The sequence below is a fragment of the Adiantum capillus-veneris genome, chromosome 7 (assembly GCF_014529385.1).
Source record: "Adiantum capillus-veneris isolate H3 chromosome 7, ASM1452938v2, whole genome shotgun sequence".
Classification (NCBI taxonomy): Eukaryota; Viridiplantae; Streptophyta; class Polypodiopsida; order Polypodiales; family Pteridaceae; genus Adiantum; species Adiantum capillus-veneris.
This window is the reverse complement of record NC_140937.1, coordinates 122,416,298-122,438,312: the sequence shown is the minus strand read 5'-3', so window position 1 is coordinate 122,438,312 and position 22,015 is coordinate 122,416,298. Positions and strand designations below refer to the sequence as shown.

General features: G+C 44.6%; 1 protein-coding gene across 2 annotated transcripts in view; it reads right to left on the bottom strand.

Moving 5' to 3' along the window:
* LOC147454546 (AMSH-like ubiquitin thioesterase 3) overlaps positions 1-22,015 on the bottom strand; it is an 80,258-nt gene that overhangs the window by 14,256 nt on the left and 43,987 nt on the right. The window lies entirely within an intron of this gene.

Sequence of the window (22,015 nt, the reverse complement as noted above, 5' to 3'; positions counted from 1 at the left end):
TTTTCCAAGAGATCTTTCACTTGGTTCATAATCTCTTCATTCTGTGCTCGGCTCACACGGTAAGGTGGCCGGTTCGGTGGTGTACTTCCAGGTATCAGATCAATGGTATGATCTTCAGGCCCTCTAAAAAGCTATCGGCATGAGTGTGGAGAGAAAAAAAATAAAATAAAAAAAATCTTGGCGTTCTTTTGTTCCGGTCAAAACATATTCAACCTTTATCCATCGTTCAGTTCTCTCCCAAAAGAATGATTAAAGAAACTAAAGTTCATCAAGTACAATCTCTGAGCCCTTCATTTATCAAAGTCGCTTTCTCGGCCCGATAGTCAACCACGGCGTAGTTCTTATGGTACCAAGGGATTCCGAGTAGAACGTCACTCGCGTGCCCTGAAAACCCTTGTCATTGCAAACGAAGTTTGCCAATGCTCGGTGTAATGGCAACATCTCGTCCGGGTGCCAGTCGAACTACCTCCGCCTGTGGCGTCAGTCTGTTGGGCTTAATTCCAAATCAAGCCGCCGATTCCAAGTGAAAAGAAGTTGGCCCTGGGCTCCTTCAAAAGAGCTTCCTGATCCTTCACTTTGCCCCAAAAACGGAAAAGTTTGTACTTTCATTCATTCGATTCGGTGCAAGTCCCACGCCATGTGATACCAGTTCTGCTTTTTTATGTGCCTTTTCTGCCACATCTCTCAGCTGCTTTAGAATTTTGTGGCCTTTCTTTATCTTGTTCATTCGGTGCCTTGTTGGGGCACTTCGCGGAGATATGTCCACGTTCCTTGCATCCAAAGCACTTCTCCTCCTTGATGGAGCGAGCTCTCTCTTGAGGAGTAAGGTTGGGTCATGCATCCTTTTTCTCTGGGTTGCTCTTTTTCTTTCTACTTTCATTCCCAGAAGTCTGTTCGGCTCGTTGTGTCATGATCTCATCTGTGGGGTAGGTCAGACTGCCAGAGTGAATGGCAAAGCCCCGCTTCGCATGACTCATCAACTCCTGAATAGAAGCTGACTTCTGTTCCAAGCAGTGATCTCGGATCTCTGTAGGTAGACCCAAGGTAAACCGCTCAATCTGTTCTCTGAACGAGATCTTCTTGAATGAAGAGGCAGGTAGAAAAGAGCTCCAGAATCTTTCACAGTAAGTATCCACTGTATCTCTCTTGGTCATCCGAAGATAGTTCCAAGCAACTCGTATATCTCGTCCATACTCTTGCGGCAACCAAGAAGAAATAAAAAGCCTCTTGAATTTTAGCCATGTAACTGGCACAGTCTTGCTTAATAGAAGCGTGGACCACCAAGTGCGAGCATTCCCCTTAAAGTAAGAGGCAGCTCTCCGAATCTTGGAGTACTTTAATAGCGTCCTCCCGCGAAAGCGATGTCAAACTGCTGTATAAAAGACAAAGCCTTTGAAGCATCGGAGTATCCCGAAAAAGTATCAAACTTAAGCGCGTGGCCACCTTCCTTAAACTCTCGGACTTTCTTGCTTTTATCTTCGAGAAAGTCATACTGGTTGGCTTTGTGAAAATTCTTCTTGTTTGAATAAAAGTTGTCGTTATCGGAGTCTGAACTTTCTATAGACGAGTCCTTTGTGGAACTGTCTCTCACTGGGCGAGATTTAGACTTCTTTGCCTTTTTCTTGCCCTTTCTGAAGCGTTGTTTCTTGCTTCACTTTTTGCCTTTTTTGTCTTCTTCGCTCGAGTCTGAAGAGCTAGAAGAACTGTCAGAAGAATAAGTAGAAGAAGAAGAACTGGGTACTCCTTCAAACTTGACACACTTCTTCTGTTTCTTTGCCTTGTCAAATGTCGATCGACGACCCAAATATCCCGGGAAATCAGCGCCTTTCTTCTGCTTTTTGCCGTGCTTTTTGTCTTTCTTTTGCACGTCGAAAAGATGAGCAATCCGTGCATCAGCCACGTTCTCCCAATTCCATCTCCGTATATTTCTTGGAGACAGGAGGTTTCTTGAGAGCGGGTTTCAGGAGCGGTGTTGTGGTTCTCTGCCACTCCGTCTGCACCCCCTTAAAAGAGGTCTGGCTCATATACTTTGCCATCTTCAGGTCCTTGGAAAAATTGAGCATCATCTTTGTTGCGTCGTTGATCAACTGTTGACGCTGCATCTCTCGATGCTCCGCCTGAGTAGGCCAAGGTGGGCCATACTCTCTGCCGAAATCTTCGTTGTGATCCCTGCCCACATCTCCAGATGCAGAGGGAGTCGATTGATCCTTGTCTGAAGCCATAGGTGCCGCGGAAAAAAAATTGGGAATCGGATTTCCCGTAGAAGAGAAATCGGCCGTGCTCTAATACCACTGTAACAGACTTGGGCACTCCAAGTCAAAAATCAATCGCGACAACACCAAATAACCACTTTAAAACAATTCACAGATCACAATAGATTTACACTGGCCCGGCGGAGTTCCGTGCCTAGAGATATTGGCCCCAAAGACTAACGCTCCTTTCGGTATTTCTTTTTGTATTAATCGGTTCAAAGTACAAGAGAGTGGGTCGGGATTCACTCTCAAACTCTGCGTCCAGATGCTCTGAGAAGTGAATGCCCAAACCACTTATTTAAAGTTACAAGGGAGAGATTTGCATCGCTAAAAAAACAATTATTTTTTTTTCCACCTCCGCGGTTTTCGGAAATTAGGGTTTTTGGCAGAAATTAGGGTTTGCAGGAATTTTAGGGTTTCTGGCAGAAATTAGGGTTTCTGCTGTCGGTACCCACATCATCACTTTGTGACATTGAGAGTTCTTTTTCAAAGGATTAGAGGAAGATGGGCTAGAAGAGTTACCATTCTTACCATTTTGAGGGTTTTGAGAGGTATACTATGTGAAGTCTTGTTTTCCTTAGGCTTGCCCTTGTTGTGCTTCATCTCTTGGGAGGAGCAATTGCTACCGCCTTGTTGAGATCCGTGGGGTTGAAGACTTCTACATCAAACTTGATATATTCGTCCAACCCAAAAAGGAAAGCCTCTTTGCGCTCATCATCCGATTTGCGTAATTGGGTGCCGAGCTGCAAACACGGTTAGAAAAAGACATGACTGGCATACCATTCTGCTTGAGATTGCGCCAATCCTCTTTCAACCACGCTAGGTACTGTGGAGGCATAAACCGCGCCTTGAGCTTGTCTTGGAAGTCAACCCAATCGAAGGAAAGGGACGCGTCTTCGTCGGCTTCCTCTAGGTGCACGGCCAACTATGCCTCTTGCCATGCGTGGTACCAATTAATGGCATCACCGGCAAGGTACATAATTGTCGTCAAAACCTTGCTATTGCGTGCCTTCTTAGTTGTCGCAAAATAAGCATTAAATTGATGCAACCAAGAATGAATAACAATACCATCCATCTTACCATCATACTTACTAAAAGTCAACTTCTCGCTGACGGGTCGTTGGAGTTCAAATCTCGGCTTGCGCCACTTGATGAACCACCAACATCTTTGGTTGGCTCAAGTTTCGAGGTGAGAACCTGTCGGACCAACTCTTGCATGCGTAGGTCTCTCTGCACCTCACGCTCCCCCTCAAAGACCACTCATCTTTCTTCGACTGCCAAGCGCACATCATCGCGCTCACGCTCCAAAGCTGCCTTTCTTTCTGCTTTTCTTTCTTTTCGTTCCTTGTCCGCCAAGCGCGCTTGTTCACGCTCGCGAATCATCCGTTTATTGGAGGATGCCTGTCGTTCTTGGCGCTCACACTTCAAGGTAACGCGTTGCGCTTCTTGTTGTGCCATCGCAACGCAATTCGCTTCTTCTTGTTGTGCCATCGCAACGTGATTTGCTTCTTGTTGTGCCATCACAACGCGATTCGCTTGTTGTTGTTGACAGTTGTGCCATCATGTCCATCATCGACTTGACCAAAACCTCCATAGGATTCGGTACAATCCGTGGCGTAGATGGGGAAGGAGGAGGGCCCGAAAAACCTCCTAGGTGGTGAGATTCTTCTTCGCTACTGTCATGCCCATCTCCTCCATGCGAAGCATCCATTGCGCTTCGGGTGATGACCATACACTGAAGTCGTGGGTTCTTAAGTTCACAAGGAACTTGGTTCTTGTGGGTCTTGGGTTTTGAGTTCTTGAGGTGCTTGAGGGTCTTGAGGTTCTTGAGGTTCTTCTTTAGCTTGCAATCTCTGTTAGAGAAGAATCTTCTCTTCACCCGAGTTATGCTCTTTTCCGCGGGCGCATCCCTTTGCGGCCTTGCACTCACACCAAGGTTGCTTTTCCCCACCTCACGTCGATTGGTCGGCCGCTAAGTGCACAGTCCGCTCTCAAGAGGCACAAGGGGAGGCTGGACAAGCCCTTCTTTCTTGGGTTTCCTGTCACTCTTCAAAAACACGATTAGGAATCGACACGTCCAAGAGGACTTGGGTTACGTGCAACCGCAACAAGCCAAAAAAAAAAACTGTGGTTCTTTCCTTGAGTGATACAGAACACTGCCAAAGCTCTGATAACAATGTAAGGTGCAGCGGAAGTGAATGTTGAACTTTGCTCAAGATGAGTGCTCCAAACTGTGCTCAAGGTTCCTTTTACTTACGGAAGGAAGAGCCTTATGTGCCTTCAATGAGAGAGTGCAAGACTCAAGTGATCACAAACAAAGTGGATAAACACTGTGAATGAAGGTGCATGAGACTGAGAGATAGAGAGAGAAGAATACGACACCAAACAAGTTGTCAAACCCTCCTCCGAAGGCCCTTCTCTCGATGGCGAGAGAAGTCTATGATATTGATTGCACAAACTGGTACAAGATGTTGATGCAAGATATGTCTAGGTTGGAGTCGACGACGACGACGAGAACGGCGTTGACGACAGATCTGCTGAAAACGTTGGTTTTATTGTTGTCCTTACTGCTGAAGAAAACGCTCGTTTGATGCTGTTTGTTAACCCTCACGGCACACGGACACCCTATGATCTATAAACGCTGTATTGTTTAGAGTCAGGTACCGGGCTTGTCGGACCAATAGGAACAGGGTAAGGGTGATTGCCGATGACAGGCGCACTCTAACTGGAATATTCAAGGAGTTAGTTGGCTAAGTATGGGCGCCCAAGTGTGAATGGGGTGAGCTCATATAAAAGCCACTAAACCTAATTTTTACTCATTCTCTCATTGTGCAATAGAAGCTGCTCTTCCTCCATCTCCACCTTCTCCTTCACCATCTCCTTGTGTGTGTGTGTGTGTACGTATGAGAGAGAGAGAGAGAGAGTGTGAGAGTCTGTGTGTGATCGAGCGTTGCGGCGGCACGACGGCGGCGAGGCGGTTGAGCGCGGCGTAGCGGTGTCTCCCTCTTCTTCGCGGCGCAGGAATCCTTCATTCGCAACTACGCAGGAAGGTGAGTGACACACCATTCTTCCTTGTGAGCTTGTCTGTTGTATGACTGTGTGCTAGGAGCCTTTGTGGCTCGCACACGGCGCGTAGCAAGTCCCTAGCCGTGACATTTTTGGCGCCGTTGCCGGGGAGCTACTACGCGTGAAGCTCCAATGGCGACCTGTAAATTGTATTGAAGCTATTTTTTATGTAGGAAAGACGCGGCTTAAGTTTGATCATTGTTGTTATGCAAAAACAGTAGAGAAAGACACAATGTTGTTGACTGCATTCAAGTTTTCTGTGTTCTGTTAAGCTCTGTTTTGTTAGTTCTATTAAGCTCAGATTTCAGCTTACACAATTAGCATTTCTTGCGTTTCTGCGTTTTCTGCATTTTCTGGTTTGCACTGCACAGTTCTGTCAAGTTTCAATTTTTTGCATTTTCTGTGTTTTCTGGTTTGTGCACAGTTAGGCGCACAGTTAGTTAATTAAGTAGGTTAGTAATTAGGTGAACCACTGATTAGCAGGTCAGTAGGTAGGTGGGACAGTAAATAGTTAGGTGAGGTCAACGCGCACCAAAACGCGTACTAAATAATATCCAAAAAATATATATATATATTTAAGCGTGAGTGACTGGGAGGTTATAAAAAAATATATATATATTTAAAAAATATATATTTAACAAAAAAACAAAACAAAACAAAAGAAAAATCGAAAAATTATTAAGCGTGAGTGACTGGGGGGGATCACTAAAATTTTGATCGGGATCGGGATCATTTCCCCAAGCCCAAGCCCAAGCCCAAGCCCAGGCCTCAGTCCTCAGTCTTATGATATATACTAGACTCACTCTTATATATATACCCTACCCCCTCAAGAGGGAATGAGAGCATGTGGGGCAAGTCCTCCACTCTCCTCCCTTCTCTTCCCACTTGCACCCTTAGACTTGCTATTTGGAGCCTAGTTCCCCAGCTAGGAAAAGACTGTTTCGGGCTTTTCTGGAGCAAAATAGAACCAAACGGTGGGCTGTAAAGCACAGCGCGTCCCTCCTAGCAATACGCTCATTTCGAGCTATCACACGGCCCATTCCATGACACGCTCTAAAAAATCTAGCAAAAAAACAAACAAAAAACACGCAAAAACTAGTCACAAGGCCTCCTAGAGCAGCTTTTTGACACCTGAGGGTATCAAAAGCACATACACTTACGCTCTGGGCGGGTGCTAGAACACGAGCATATTGAGGGTGCCTCTGTTCATACGGACACCCATTACCCATCCACGATAGGCTCTAGACCCTCAGCGGGGACACAAGGTAGTACCACCCAAGACCCTAAAATAGCCGCTAGTGATTCCTCCTCCGACTCAGAAATCATGGAAGCATACCCTACCCAAAACACTGAGAGAGAAGGCCATGCACCTCCCGAAGCTCCACAGCCTAGTACTAGTATGTTTAGCCGTTTCATGGAAACATTAGGTAGAGCTACTCGCTCGGAACCTGATGCAAATGAAACACACGAAGGGGGTGGGAAAGTGGACTCTCCTTTCACATCGCACGTGGACCCCACACCCCCAAAGAGTGTCCATGTGGATATCCTGCCAACTTCTTACCAAGAAGGCCCTGTTGAGCTGCCTCCTTCAGAAGTTCCCTCTAGAGTACCGTTGGTGACAAGTAAAACCACGGGGAGCAACATTGCTTCTACCTCACAAGAAACCGTTAACACGTCGACTCTAGAAGGATTGTTCATTAATGATCATTGGACATACGACCTCCACACTGAGGTGTTGACGGATCTACACTCTGGCCACGCCTACCATGTAGGATGGATAGAGATTGTACAATCCACCTCTAGTGCCACGAGCATCGAAGATCAACTGAAAATGATCTGTAATGTTATCCATGGCATTATTCAATAAGAAAGGCAAAACCGAGGGGTAAATATACTCTCAACTGGCCCCATGAGATTTCTGGATACGAGCAAGGCTCAACAGCCTACTCTATCACAAATGGAGACTCCTCTAATGAGCCCCATGGACCCATCTTACGTCATTTCACCTGGGGTCTCTATGCAATCTGAGCCTCCGAGCGACAACTTTAGCTTCCCTAACTTGGCTCAACCCTCTATTAAGGAAAACACAGTGCTCACTCCAGGGATAAGCCTGACAGAGAATGTACCGATGACATCTACGGTTAGCGAAGTGCCACTACCTAGTGTCGTAGTACCTAATATGGGGCCTCGACCGTATGTGCCTCTAGCCCCTTGTGCACACATGGCCCCCACACCTCCAATTGTACCACTTGTTTATGCTCCTCGAGTGCCGCTACCTAGCCCTTATCCGAGTGGACCTATGCCCGGTTATGTTCCATATCCTGCATCATCCACACATATGCCAAGACCGGTACCCGTCCCTCTCCCACATATGATTCCAAGAGTACCTCCACCGGCCCTGCCTCTTCACATAGGTGACTTGGCAGCGTTTGCTCAAACCATAGGTCGATCTATCGCGGAAAATATGCGTCATGCATCTGATAGAGAGCCTTGAAGTAAGGCAGTACAAATTGCCAAACTCACGCAAAAATTCAATGGGGACGAAGATGCTAGAAAACACATTGAAGTGTTTGAACAAGTATGTGATTCCTTAGGGGAACGCAACGAACTACATAAGTGCAATGCCTTAAGCTTGACATTAAGTGGGAAGGCTGGAGATTGGTATAGAACCCTAAGGGTGGACGAGAAAACAATCTACCCTACCCTTCGAAGGTTGTTTCTAAAGGAGTACATACGAGAAGGTGTGCTTTCGGGTGTAGCATCTCAGCTACAGAAGGCCGAACGTAAGGAAGGAGAGTCAGTAAGGGACTTCATTAGTCGTCTAAAGCACTTAAACTCTCGTTGCCCTGTAAATGAGCGCTTCAACAATAACCAAGTGCTTGATCGATTCATTCGAGGGTTGAGGAATGAAGGAATCTATAATGGACTAGTGATTAGAGGTATCACAACCTGGGAAGATGTCACTGCCAATGCAATCCAATTAGAGGACAACTTGATGATAGCAGGCATGAGGGTGTCTACTGACACGAGATCCACTAGCTCACAAGCCATTGAGTATGAACCCATGACTGCAAAGCCCATTGCCAATGAGCCAAAGGTATTTGAGACATTCTTGACAGACCTCACCAAGGCAATCCAAGAGTCTCTTAAGGATAATCGACCCCCTCAAAATAGTCACATGTATCCAAGAAGGGAGCAACAATGGTGTTCCATTTGCTTAGGTCCACATAGCACTAGTGAGTGCCCTACGTTTAGAGTAAAATTTAATGGAACTTGCAACGCATGTGGTAGGTATGGTCACCAAGCTAAGGATTGTTTAATGATCAAACGTATGATGGCAAATAGACCACCTGTAGCCTGGACGGATGCACCTCGAGCTCCTGTATTGATGCCTGCTCCACCTGTTGAGCAACCGCAACACATGGTCCCTAGATCTCAAAATGTTGTACAAGCTACACCGCTACCACCTCCTGTGCTAGGACCGCAGCCCCCGCATCCAAGAGTCGCCCCTATGAACCAAGTGGGTTGCGAGCCATCTAATGCTTATGCAGATGGCTGTGAGGAGGAAATAGACACTAGTATTGCCCACGGACTTGATATATTGGAAGAGTGTCCTATATACTACATGGAAGATTGTTGGGGGCAAGTCAAACCGGTTTATCAAGCTACTGCTCTCGCATCCAGAGGTCAAAATATCAACACCCAGGCTAGGAGGCCACCTCTTCAATGCTACGAGTGTGGTGGACCACATCGGGCAGCGGAGTGCCCTATTAGGCTGCAAAAGAATGTTGCACAGATGCAAATGAATCAAGGGAGCACGTCTACAATGCCAATACTCACATGTAATCGTTGTGGCATAAATCACTTGATTGCCCAATGCCCCTATAACCCAAATGCGCCTAAAATCACACCCCTAAATTTGGTCGAAATTGCTAGTGTGACATCGCCAATACCACCCGTCGCACCCGCTTATGCGATTACACGGTCCATGCTTCAAGGGCCAGGCCATATCCTCGAAGAGAGAGATACCGCGTCAGTTATCCAAGCAAAGAAAAAGAAGACACGAAGGAAGAGTTCGCAGAATACGGGAAATTCAAAGCCAAGTTCCAAAACAAACATAGGAACAGGAGATGACCCCGTGTATATGAATGACCTCGAGGATGATTCAGATTCAGTCGAGACAATGGAGACTAGAACCAATACCACAAAGGGAAAGACCGACAAAGAAAACCGTAACATGGAACCAAATGAAAACCGAATCAGAGAAAACCATAAAGAGCCTCTGAAAACACCACAAGTGTTTCCAAATCCAATCCAAGACTCCCAAGATAAACCGCAAGGACAAAAAGGGAAGAATCGTAAAAAGAAGATTGGGACGTACCCAAACCCAGTAGACGAGATTGAGCAGGTGAAACATCTAAGAGGTTTAGTGGAGGAGACTCAAAGGAAACTAGAACCAGAACCCATGCATGTCAAAATTCATGACACAGTGTTTCCCACGCAAGTTCATCCACCCCACATGAACCATAGACCGTTAGCCATATCTAGTATCATCCAAGAAGGGAGTGAGGACGGGACATCAGAAAGTGAGCATACACCCTTCTTGTTGGAAAGGATGTTTAACGAAGGAATACCTGATCCCATTGAGGAATATGAGATTCCATCCTCACCAGTTCCTAGTCAAGGACCTACACCCTGCAAAATGCCAATGAATGTTGCCAAACTAGTGGACTTCATGTCTTCAGAGGTCCGAACCACGATCATAGCAAAGCTGTATGGAGATCCTGAGTTATTCCTTGCACTTCGAGCATTCCTTAACGGAGAGCTACGAACGGGATTACCGCAGTTTGCGCAACCAAATAGGCCTGACTCGATTATGATTGATGAGGAAAATCATGTGCAATCACTTGACTTAGATGGACACGAGTCTGTGATCGAGGTACCCATTAACGAATTAGGGCAGTATTTTGAAGGCGAGGAGTCTAATGCGACCCTATCCATCACTACCAAGGGATTAACTATAAAGGGAATTCTTGATGGTGGTGCGGGAGTTAGCATCGTTACAAAAGATTGTTGGGAATCCATGGGAAAACCCCGCCTCAGTGTTACTAACATTGTGGTAAAGATGGCAAATGGTACCATAGCCAAACCTATGGGGATGCTCACAAGGTACGACATACGTTCATTGTAATGGATTTCTCTAAACACCTTATGTCATATGAAATGATTTTAGGACGACCATTCATGAGGGAAGCACAAATGGTTCATGATTGGTCTAAAAATCATGTCTATTTGCAATTCCAAGACTCTGTCCTTAGAGTGGATTTGGTGACTGGTAAGGTACACCCCTTAGGGAGTAAAACCATTATTGATCATCGCTCTGACACCACAGTTCACTCGGCCCCACTACAATATTGTTACACTTGTAAGAAGGATACAGACATTGGCCAAGATTCTCCTTACATGGATGTGTTACCGGGTATAACGGAATCAGACAACGTAGACTGGGTACACCTAGCTGCAACCATAGATACCTGGGGAAATAGAGGAACCACTTGGGTCACACCAGAGGGGGAAGAGGTACCACAAATTGCACCTCTGAACATGATAAGTGTCATACATGCATCTTCTAAGGGCAAGGCAACTGTAGACCAATCTGACAGTGACACCGATAGCTCAATAGAAGACTTTGACCAACACGACTCAGACACGGACTCCCAGAGTGAAACGGATTCTGAATCTCATGAATTAGAGAGTGGATCAAGTTCAGAGTCAAAACATTCGGAAGGACCGAGCACATCAACCGATCATAGCTCCTCCGAGAGTGAAGAGGACACCAACGAGGACTCCTTTAGTGAGCCAGATCTAAATGCAAATCAAAAGCAGGTCTCAAATAAGAAAAAGAAAAACTTTAAGAGGCGTCGATATCGAGCCAATGTACGTGCTAGGATAAAAAAGAAGAGATCCTCAGCAGAATGGCTCAGTTATATAGGAGCATGTGATGCTCATCGAAAATTGGTAGACGATTGGGGTGAATATCTCCAAAATGTTATGTGGTGTAGACCGCGACCCCATGACATAGCCCAATTAGAGATCATAGACAAGCCAAAGTTGAGCCGCACTGTAAGGAGGCATCAAAACCAAGAGTTAGCTCGACAACACAAGAAAGCAGAAATGGAAGCACAGACCAAAGCACAACCAGAATCCACAGACTTGCATCCTGCACCAGAACATTTCAAATCTTACACCACAGGGGAAGCAAAGGTTGTGTACACAAAAGCCCAAAGAATACCTATCGATGGGAATAATGGAATCTATGATGGTCCGGCAATAGTTAAAGAAATAGAGTTAGCCGACCCCGGTGAAGAATCAAAACCTGTTTTTATTGCCCAAGACCTCACAGAAGTTGAAGAGGCGATCCTCAAAGAGCTTCTCAAGGAATTCAAGGACGTATTCGCTTGGACATACCATGATATGAAAGGTGTTCCACCTTCTGTGGTCCAACATACAATCCCTATGATTAGCATTGCGAAGCCCGTACAACAAAGACCCTACCCGATGAATCCTAAGTACGCAAAGATCATTCAAGAAGAACTAGAAAAGCTTATCAAATGTGGGTTCATATATCCTATTGAACACTCTGAATGGGTGTCTCCAATAGTTATCGTGCCAAAAAAGAATGGGAAACTCAGGGTGTGCGTGGACCTCAAAAAAGTTAATGCAGCTACTAGAAGAGACCATTACCCCCTACCATATTCCAAACATGTACTCGAAAGAGTTGCAGGCAAGGAAGCTTATAGCTTTCTAGATGGGTACTCAGGCTACAACCAAATCACGATAGCGCTAGAGGACCAAGCTAAAACTGCCTTCATCACAGAATTTGGCGTGTTTGCATTTCGTGTGATGGCTTTTGGCTTAACAAATGCCCCTGCTACATTCCAACGATTAATAAACACTGCTTTTAAAGAATATTTGAGAGAGTTTTGTGAAGCTTTCTTAGACGACCTTTGTGTTTACTCTTCTTGGAAAGAACATCTATCATGTTTGCCGAAGGTGTTTGAAAAGTGTAGGTTATATCGTATCTCATTGAACCCGTTCAAATGCCAATTTTGGGTCAAGCATGGAGTTATTTTAGGGCATATAGTATCTAAAAATGGTATCTCAACCGATGAGAGCAAAATTAAAGTGATTCTAGAGTTACCACCACCAACCAATTACAAGGGAGTTCAAAGGTTCATGGGACACGTAGGTTATTATCGATGGTTTATTTTATTTTTCGCTGAGATAGCACGTCCTTTGTACAAGCTTCTCATTGAATTTAAATGGACTGAAGAGTGTGACCAGGCCTATGAACAATTGAAGAAAACACTAACAAGTGCTCCGATTTTAAGGACACCTAACTGGGATGTCATTTTCCATGTGCATATTGATGCATCAAACTTTGCTATTGGGTGTGTTCTCACTCAACCAGGAGCACATAAATTGGACTATCCCATTAACTTTGCAAGCCGTCAATTGAACGATGCTGAAAGGAACTACACCACTACAGAGCGAGAAGGTTTAGCAATGGTTTATGCAGTAAAGAAATTTTGCTACTACCTTCTGGCAAACAAGTTTGTATTTTATGTGGATCATCAAGCGTTGCTGTATCTGGTAAACAAGCCATGCTCCACAGGAAGAATCACACGATGGTTGTTAATTCTTCTGGAGTTTGATTTCACGATTGTAGTGAGACCCGGTAAAAGGCACGTCATGGCTGATCATTTGTCTCGCATACCCAATGGTGAAGCCCCTACACGAGTTGATGATGAATTACCCGATACTTCCCTATTCATAGTTGAGACTATGCCTGAATGGAGTGAGAACATTGTTAACTTTTTAGTTAATGGTTTTCCACCCAAGGAACTTCGTAAGGATATCGCTCGAAGGCTAGTAAAAGAATATGAACCTATTGTTTGATTGCCGGAACTCTGTATAGACTAGGCAAGGACGATATTCTTAGGCGTTGTGCCCGCGAGGATGAATATTTGTATATCTTGCAAGAAGCACATATGGGCATAGCAGGAGGACATTTTTCAGGAGACCTAACTGCTAGAAAGGTGCTGCAATCAGGCTATTGGTGGCCAACTTTATTTAAGGATGCATCACTTTTTACAAAAGGGTGTGATGAGTGCCAACGTTACAAGACCACACAACGCAAAGACAGAATGCCCTTACATCCTATTAAAGTAACCCAACCATTTGAAAAATGGGGCTTAGACTTTGTAGGTCCAATCAGTCCCGCAGCATTCTAGTTGCTACGGACTATGTAACAAAGTGGGCTGAAGCTAAGGCTTCACAAAAGGCTGACGCGAGGACAACAGCTAAGTTTCTTTTTGAGAACATTATCACAAGATTTGGTTTCCCTTTTGAAATTGTTAGTGATAATGGTACCCATTTTATAAATGAGGTAATAAGAGAGCTTACCACGACCTTTATGATATCCCACCATAAGTCTACACCTTATTACCCGCAAGCTAATGGACAAGCCGAGAGCACCAACAAGACTCTAATCTCTATTTTAACCAAGACGGTAGAAGCTCATCGCACTGATTGGGATTTGAAGTTGACATCTGCTCTATGGGCTTATCGTACTGCTTACAAAGTGGCTATTAATTGTACGCCATTCAAAATGGTATACGGCCAAGAAGCGGTTATGCCTTGGGTTTTGTCATTCCTAGTCTTAGGGTAGCTTCGCAAGAAGGATGGAATGGTAACCCCTTAACCGAGCGTTTGTATATCTTAGAAAAACTAGACGAAGAGAGACAGTTGGCTGTGCAAAATGCTCTTGTGGAAAAGGATAGGAGAAAGAAGTGGTTTGATCGCCATGTGAAGGACAAGGACATCAAAGTTGGTGATAAAGTCCTTATGTATGGAGTACGTAAAGAGAAGAAAAAGTTGAAATATGCTGGTAAAGGACCATATAGAGTATGTGAAATTACCCCACAAGGTACCCTTCGTGTGGAAACTCTTGATGGAGTTGAAACCATTGGATTCCTCAATGGGAGTAAATTCAAAAGATATTATGATCCTTTAAGCCAAGAAGAACTACGGGCCATTCATCAAAAGAAGGCCGCCAAAGCACAAACCGAGTTAAAGAAGATACAAGCTCAAGCTGAGGCTAAGGAGCGACAACAACGTATAAGACAAAAACGAGAGGCTAACCTTGGAGTCACAAATGCATTCCACGTGGAAATCGAAGAGGATTGGTTGGACTCTGACACACCTCTACGATACCCTATTGAGTTAAATAGTACCTATGGAAAAGTGCTATATAACGCCTTATTGGACACGGGTGCTAAATATAATCTGCTATCCTATGGGGTGTGGTGTCAGTTAGGGAAGCCACCTCTATCTGAGAGTATTATCCAAGTCAAGGGTGTCAACAAGAAAAAAACTACGGTTTTTGGAATCTGGCACACTTCTGTCAGTTATGACAATGGAATTGTAGCTCAAGACTTTTTCGTCATGCCTACTGGAACTATGGAGGGTAATATAAACCTAGGACGCACGTGGATGATAGCCACCAAATGCACTATTGATTGGGGGACTGGGGGTGTCACAACGCAAAAACCAACTCTTATCCCTACCACTCAAGCCATAGTCCCTGAGATATTGCCTAAGGAAATAAAACCCAAGACATTGCATGTCCAGGAGGTTGAACCATACGTCCCCATAGCCCAACTCTCTAGATCTTCAACTGATGTAGTTGAAAGAAAGCTTGAGACACACAAGAACCATCCTAATATAACAAAGAAAGCATACAAGTGGGTCCCTAAAGCTTCTTTAGTAACCATGGCTGATGTTAAAAAACGGAAGCCTCGTAAGAAACGTCCCACTCGCTCCAAGAAATGTAAGAAAACGTGGCGCTGGATTCCTAAACGACTATTAAAAGCCCAAGGATACTATGATGGAAATGAGCAAATTTGGGTACCTAAACGTAAGATGTGTCCTTCCCTATCGACAACAAACCCATATGAGTCAAACAGTGTAACGCTAAAGCCAATGGCAGACCGTGGAAAGGGAAAGATCACAGAATGCTACACACCTAGTCCAGAGCTAGTTTGGGCTCCAAGGCAAACCCAATTTATTCCACCTAGCTCAGGAAGGGGGGAGTTCCATGAAGCTTCTAGCTCCTCATGTAATACATCCATAGAGGTAAAAGCTTCTACACAGCCTCCATATATAGTAATGGACCTCAATGAAGCTACAAAAGAATCCACACCTCCCAGTGTTCAAGAATTACCTGATGAACCACTTCAAGTTCGATCCTGGGAGAGTATCTTACCACCCTTGCAACTTGACGAGGCACCTAGGGTAATAGAAAACTACTGGCAAAAATCCTCACCTATTACCAACTGGAACAATTGGTTTCAAAGGGTGACAAGCTCATTTCAAACGGTATGATCTACCCAAGGAGGGGGGGAGTGTTTGTGGACATCCATCATTCACTTGCTTCCCTCTCAACCTTTCTCCCTGACCTCTTAATCTCCGATCTTAGGGAATGTATATATAAAGCCTTATACTCACAAAAACAAGATAAAAAAGTAAAAGAGCAAGAGCCATCACACAAATCATAAAAACAAATTATGCACAAGAACACGACCCTTGTAATATTTGCACTCTAACCATCATCTATTTGCGTGTACAGATATGGCTAGTACGCTAGAGTCATCCACTCCTGCCTTGGGTGAGAGGTACCCTCGTTACTTTTCACAAATATTTCACATGGTCTTTCCAGTGCTTGCATGTGAATGGGATTTGATAGGTACGCTAGCATGTGAGAGGAATTTTGAGGAGTTAGAATGGCTGATACGTCTCTTGACCACGTCTGATCCATACTTAGTGGAGAGCGTTTCTCCCATTGCACAAGCCTACCCTTTTGACCAAGATGACTATAGGCGTCTAGTGACCTTCTTAGTAAACATGGGCACCTATGATGAAGAAGAAAATTTACATGACTACACGGATGGCACATATGGTCTCATGGATGATGACTTTGTTTATCTCGACGACGAGGATAGGGGTTTAGCCTTAGGGTTTCCCCCCAACCTCTACAATATCCTATTCCCTTGACTCTTTAGGGGGAGTGCAAATAATTAGGTTAGGTTTCCTTATGTTTTTTGTTGTGTTCAATAAGTGTTGGTACCTTTTCCCACTAATGTGCCTCCTGGAGGTATTCCTTTTGTTTCCTAGTGTGTACAGGAGCGTGTTGCTATTGATAGGATTTGGACCTTCATGGAACCTTTCTCTCGTTCACACTTCAAATCAAGCGCGACCATCAACACAAACAGGTGTTTTATGTCCATTAGCATTGCCCTTATCTTTTTGCATCCATGTTTGTCTGCTTTGATTGTGATTGGTAGCATAATATTCAGCGCATTTGCTTAGTATCAAACATTTAATTCAATGTAATGTTTTGTCATAATCACTTGTCTAGGTTTAAAAATCAAGCAGTCCGACTAAGCTAGTTTGACCAAGCTAGGTATTAGAAATCTTCTCTTAATACCATGGGGAATGCCTTCCTAATAAGCAATGGTTACTTAGGTTCTTAATCCGATTTAGGCAGCATTGTGTGAAATGTACGAGGGCTTTCTAGTGGGCTTAACCTTATTGACCTTTAGCTTAAGTATTATAAAGGGAGTTTACTAATGTGATGAGCCTGGGGAAGGTAACAGTGTTATATGACCCTCCAAAGTTACAAAATTAAAATGCTGAAAATGAACAAACAAAAAATCAAAGTGCCACAATGTAAAATTTTAAGTTGGAAGAGAAATCCCTGCTTAAATTGGTACTTCACTCACATGTATCGCCTATGGTACTAGAGCCCTAGAGGTTCCCAGTGTGGGCGCTTTTCCTTGAAAAGCAAAAAACCCAAGGCATACAAAATAAGCACACACATCAAAATTGAATCAATGTGAAAAGACTTTGGGGGGTCAAAGAAAAGGTAATCAGTCAGGCGATGATTTCATGAGAAATTCCTTTTATCGTAGCTTCACTACAAGGTCTTCTAGGTATAGCCTCTAGTCAACCCTCGAACATCAAATACTTGGCTCTCGCGATTAAACAACTTAATTGACCAGAAAAAATTGAGAAGTTACCCATGGTATTAATAGTTGAGCTCTAGTGCCTTTTGACCGTTAAATTAGCGACCCCGGACTTGTTTAATTTTTTACCTTTACATTTGTTTATGCATTTGATTATATTGCAATTTAATGTTTATTGCTGACAAATTGTCTAAAATTCTGTTACCAATCAATTTGTCTGTCTAAAATTGCATATGATTTTCAATTGTATATGAGAATGCAATTACTGTGGCAATGTTGTTTGATTTTGTAGTGATTGAAGAAGGCTACGCACATCCATGTCGACTGCTCTCCCATCTCGACGAACGAGCTTCAACTAGATAGCTTCCGAGGACGGAATCTACATCAGGAAGGGGGGCATGTTAACCCTCACGGCACACGGACACCCTATGATCTATAAACGTTGTATTGTTTAGAGTCAAGTACCGGGCTTGTCGGACCAATAGGAACAGGGTAAGGGTGATCGCCGATGACAGGCGCACTCTAACTGGAATATTCAAGGAGTTAGTTGGCTAAGTATGGGCGCCCAAGTGTGAATGGGGTGAGCTCATATAAAAGCCACTAAACCTAATTTTTACTCATTCTCTCATTGTGCAATAGAAGCTGCTCTTGCTCCATCTCCACCTTCTCCTTCACCATCTCCTTGTGTGTGTGTACATGTGAGAGAGAGAGAGTGTGAGAGTCTGTGTGTGATCGAGCGTTGCGGCGGCACGACGGCGGCGAGGCGGTTGAGCGCGGCGTAGCGGTGTCTCCCTCTTCTTCGCGGCGCGGGAATCCTTCATTCGCAACTACGCAAGAAGGTGAGTGACACACCATTCTTCCTTGTGAGCTTGTCTGTTGTATGACTGTGTGCTAGGAGCCTTTGTGGCTCGCACACGGCGCGTAGCAAGTCCCTAGCCGTGACACTGTTTTTCTTGCTGAAGGAAACGTTGATCTGAAAGGCTGAAAACGCTGATCTGCAGGGGCTGAAAACGCTGATCTGTAGGGGCTGAAATCACTGTACTGTAGGCTTCACAAACGCTGGTCCTGCATGCTGAAATCGCTGATGCTTAGTGTTGAAAACGCCAAGCCATCAAAGCTGAAAACGCCAGGGTATAGGGAGTCCTTGCTTGAGAGAGAGAGAGAGGGAGATGCCTGCTGTAATTCAATTGCCTGTGCACTTCCTTGCTCTTCTGCCAGATTGTGCTAGCGTTAGGTTTGCTTATAGATTATCTTAGTCAAGTTTCCCTACCCAGTTTCCAACAAAAGTCACCTAAGAAAGAAAAAGGGAAAGGAGAGGCTTTTTTCCAAAGCTTAGTATGCAATACTACGGACTTTTCCAGATTACTGAAAAGATAAATGATGTCTCCTTCCGATTGAAACTGCCAGATACTTGGAGGATTCACAATGCATTCCATGTGGGTCTCTTGAAACCTTTTAAGGGTGATGTGCCTGATGATGGGGAGCTTGATGAGCAACCCAAAGTGGAAGAAAACGAGGAGACCCTTGTTCCTGAACAGATTTTGGCACATAGGGATACGAAGAAAGGTAAAGTCCGAAGGCGGTTCTTGGTTAAGTTTAAGAACTTTCCTGCATTTGATGCGAAGTGGATGGAGGAGGAGGACCTAGCAGATACTCCTCGGATTGTGAAGCTTTACCTCGATGCTTTGGTTTAGCATAGTCTACTCCAAACGGAACCCGGAAATTCAGCTTGGCCGAAGATCTTGTGCAGTGGGATGCACAAGAGGGGAGTTGCTCCACTCCTTTGTCAACAGATGCCTTGATTTTGATGCTAAAGTCACTAATGTCACTTTGAGCTTCAGGGATACTGAGAGCTGACAGTATTTTACTGGATGACTTTATGAAATGGAATTCCTGATAATGATACTAATTTGTTTCTTCACTTCTTTTGAGTGCAGGAACTGATAGACGAAATGACTGCAACATTTTGGTCTACTTGATCTCGAATACATGGTTGCAATAGGGGTTAGTCAATCGGACATCGATGAGGTCCCGATTGGACCTAGATGTGATTGCTAGCTACATTGCCGATAAATCATGGTCTAAGATCCGAATGAATGTTGAATGTCATATGATGTCCTGTGATGTCTAGTGATGTCCTGTGATGTCGTGTGATGTGACTGTCGATTTGGTACATGTGCTAGATGTGTGTCCCTAGTACGTAGGTACTAACAGTCAGTGTCTGCTAAGACGGTTTATGGCTTTTGTCGGTTTTGCAAGTGTAATCGCGGTCGATTACAATGCTTTCAAGAGGGGGTATGTCACAAAGTGATGACGTGGTTGGCGATAGCAAAAACCCTAATTTCTGCCAAAAACCCTAAAATTCCTGCAAACTCTAATTTCTGCCAGAAACCCTAATTTTCGAAAATCGAGGTGGAAAAAAAAAAAATTTTTTTTTTAGCGACGCAAATATCTGCTTTTGGGCATCCCTTGTAACTTTAAATATCTGCTTTTGGACATCCCTTGTAACTTTAAATAAGTGGTTTGGGCATTCACTTCTCAGAACATCTGGACGCAGAGTCTGAAAGTGAATCCTGACCCACTCTCTTGTACTCTGAACCGATTAATACAAAAAGAAATACCAAAAGGGACGCCAGTCTTTGGGGCCAATATCTCTAGGCACGGAACTCCGCCGGGCCAATGTAAATCCATTGTGATCTGTGAATTGTTTTGAAGTGGTTATTTGGTGTTGTCGCGATTGATTCTTGACTTGGAGTGTCAAGTCTGTTACACTCAAAATGAATCTAAGGGTAAAGCTAAAGCACCTATAAAACCTAAGGTAACCCCGGATGAAAAAGCTGCACAAGGAATTGTAGGAGGATACATAACGGCTCAAGAACAAGTGATTTATGCTAAGGAAGGTTTATAAATGTCACGTCAAGGGTCACATTAAGAAGGCTTGTCCTAAGACAGCCCCACCTAAAGAACCTAAGGCACCCATAGCAACCACAAGCACTTTAACGAACCAAACTAAATCTTCTCATGTCTCTGACACACACATTGATGAGTCTCTCATGAAGTGTTGTGGTCATGTAAGGGTCAACGTTTTGTCATATTGGTTGATCCAAGCAGTATGCATGATGCGCTTAGTGCCTCTCTTTGTAGAGAGAGCCCGCCTAGAGGTTAGTCGGACATCTCCTCTCGAGGTGTCTGGCTTCGCTCCCGGTATGGACTCTCTCATCACACAAGAGTGCCTTGATGTGTTGTTTACAGTTCAACAAGCTACTTTCCGTAGAAAATTTGTCGTGTCTCCTCTCTCAGGATGTGATATGCTTTTGGGCATTAGATGGTTTCGTGAGCATAACCCTCTCATTGATTGGGAGGACAACACTCTCACATTAAATCCCAAGAGTGACTCTCCCATGATCATTCGTGCTGTGGAGGGTCTACATTCTTTGCCTCTCATTTCTCATGTGGAGGTAAAGCGTGAATTACGACGAGGAGCACAAGCGGCATTCATCTATGCTGCTCCAGTTACCCAGAGCATTCAGACTCCAGACGGGTATTCAGCTTTGTTTACCAAGTTTCAGCATCTCTTTTTGCAAAATGATCTTCCACCCCGTCTCCCACCCGAGCGGCCGGAGGACCATCGCATCGAGCTTACGGAGGGAGCATAGCCTGTCAGTAAGGCTCCCTACCGTTTGAACAAGACATAGGAAGAAGAGTTAGAGCGGCAACTCACGGAGTTGGTGGCTAGATCTCTCTCTCTCTGTGTCTAAAGAAAAGTAAAAAATTTCGGGTGAAAGCCAAAGCCTACCGCCCCACGGGCCGGTTTCAAGGTTCCGTTGCTGGGACATCAATCACTTTTTCCTCAAAGAGTGAGCCTCGATTGTTTTGGGTAAAGACACAGAGTGCAGGAACGTGGGATTACACTATGGCCGACAAAGGGAAGGGCATTATGGAAGAGGGTTCCTCTTCGAAGGACAGACAAGAAATTGCTATGGTGTTCGAGATTGGCGAGAGCTCACGGCCACGTCAGTCTGTACCTCCTGTTAATGTGAATGTCCCTCCAGTAGTACAGGGCTTTATGACTGGGCAACTTGAGGAGGATGCGTTCAAGACTCAGTTAGTTGCCGCGGTGAATGTCTTTTCGCAACTAATGCAAAATCCAAGGTTTATGGAGTTCTTGCAAGCACCACCAGTGCAACAGCAAAATAGACAACCTACATCGCGTACAAAGCTTGTTGAGGCTCAAGCCCAAGTACTTCATGCGACTCAGCAGGATAGGGAACACTCGCATGTTGCAGAGTCAAGGGCTCCAAAACAGGTTCCTCCCATGCTTGAACAGGTGGTTAGGACGCCTATTCCACAGGTTATGCCAGTTCAGCCCGCCATCTTTCAGTCTTTAATGGATAGGGAACTGGATACCAGGCTATGCACCCAGTTTGTCCACCACCCACGGTACATCCTGGGTATTTCGGGGGCCATCATGAGTGAACCTCGCCAAGTGGGTGATTCTTTGGATACTTTGCGTATTTCAGGTCCTTGGAGTACTTAATCATCCGTTTGGCACACGTGTCAATTTGTAGTTGACGCCGCCACTCAATCTTCTCGAGATCTCCTAGCGGGAAC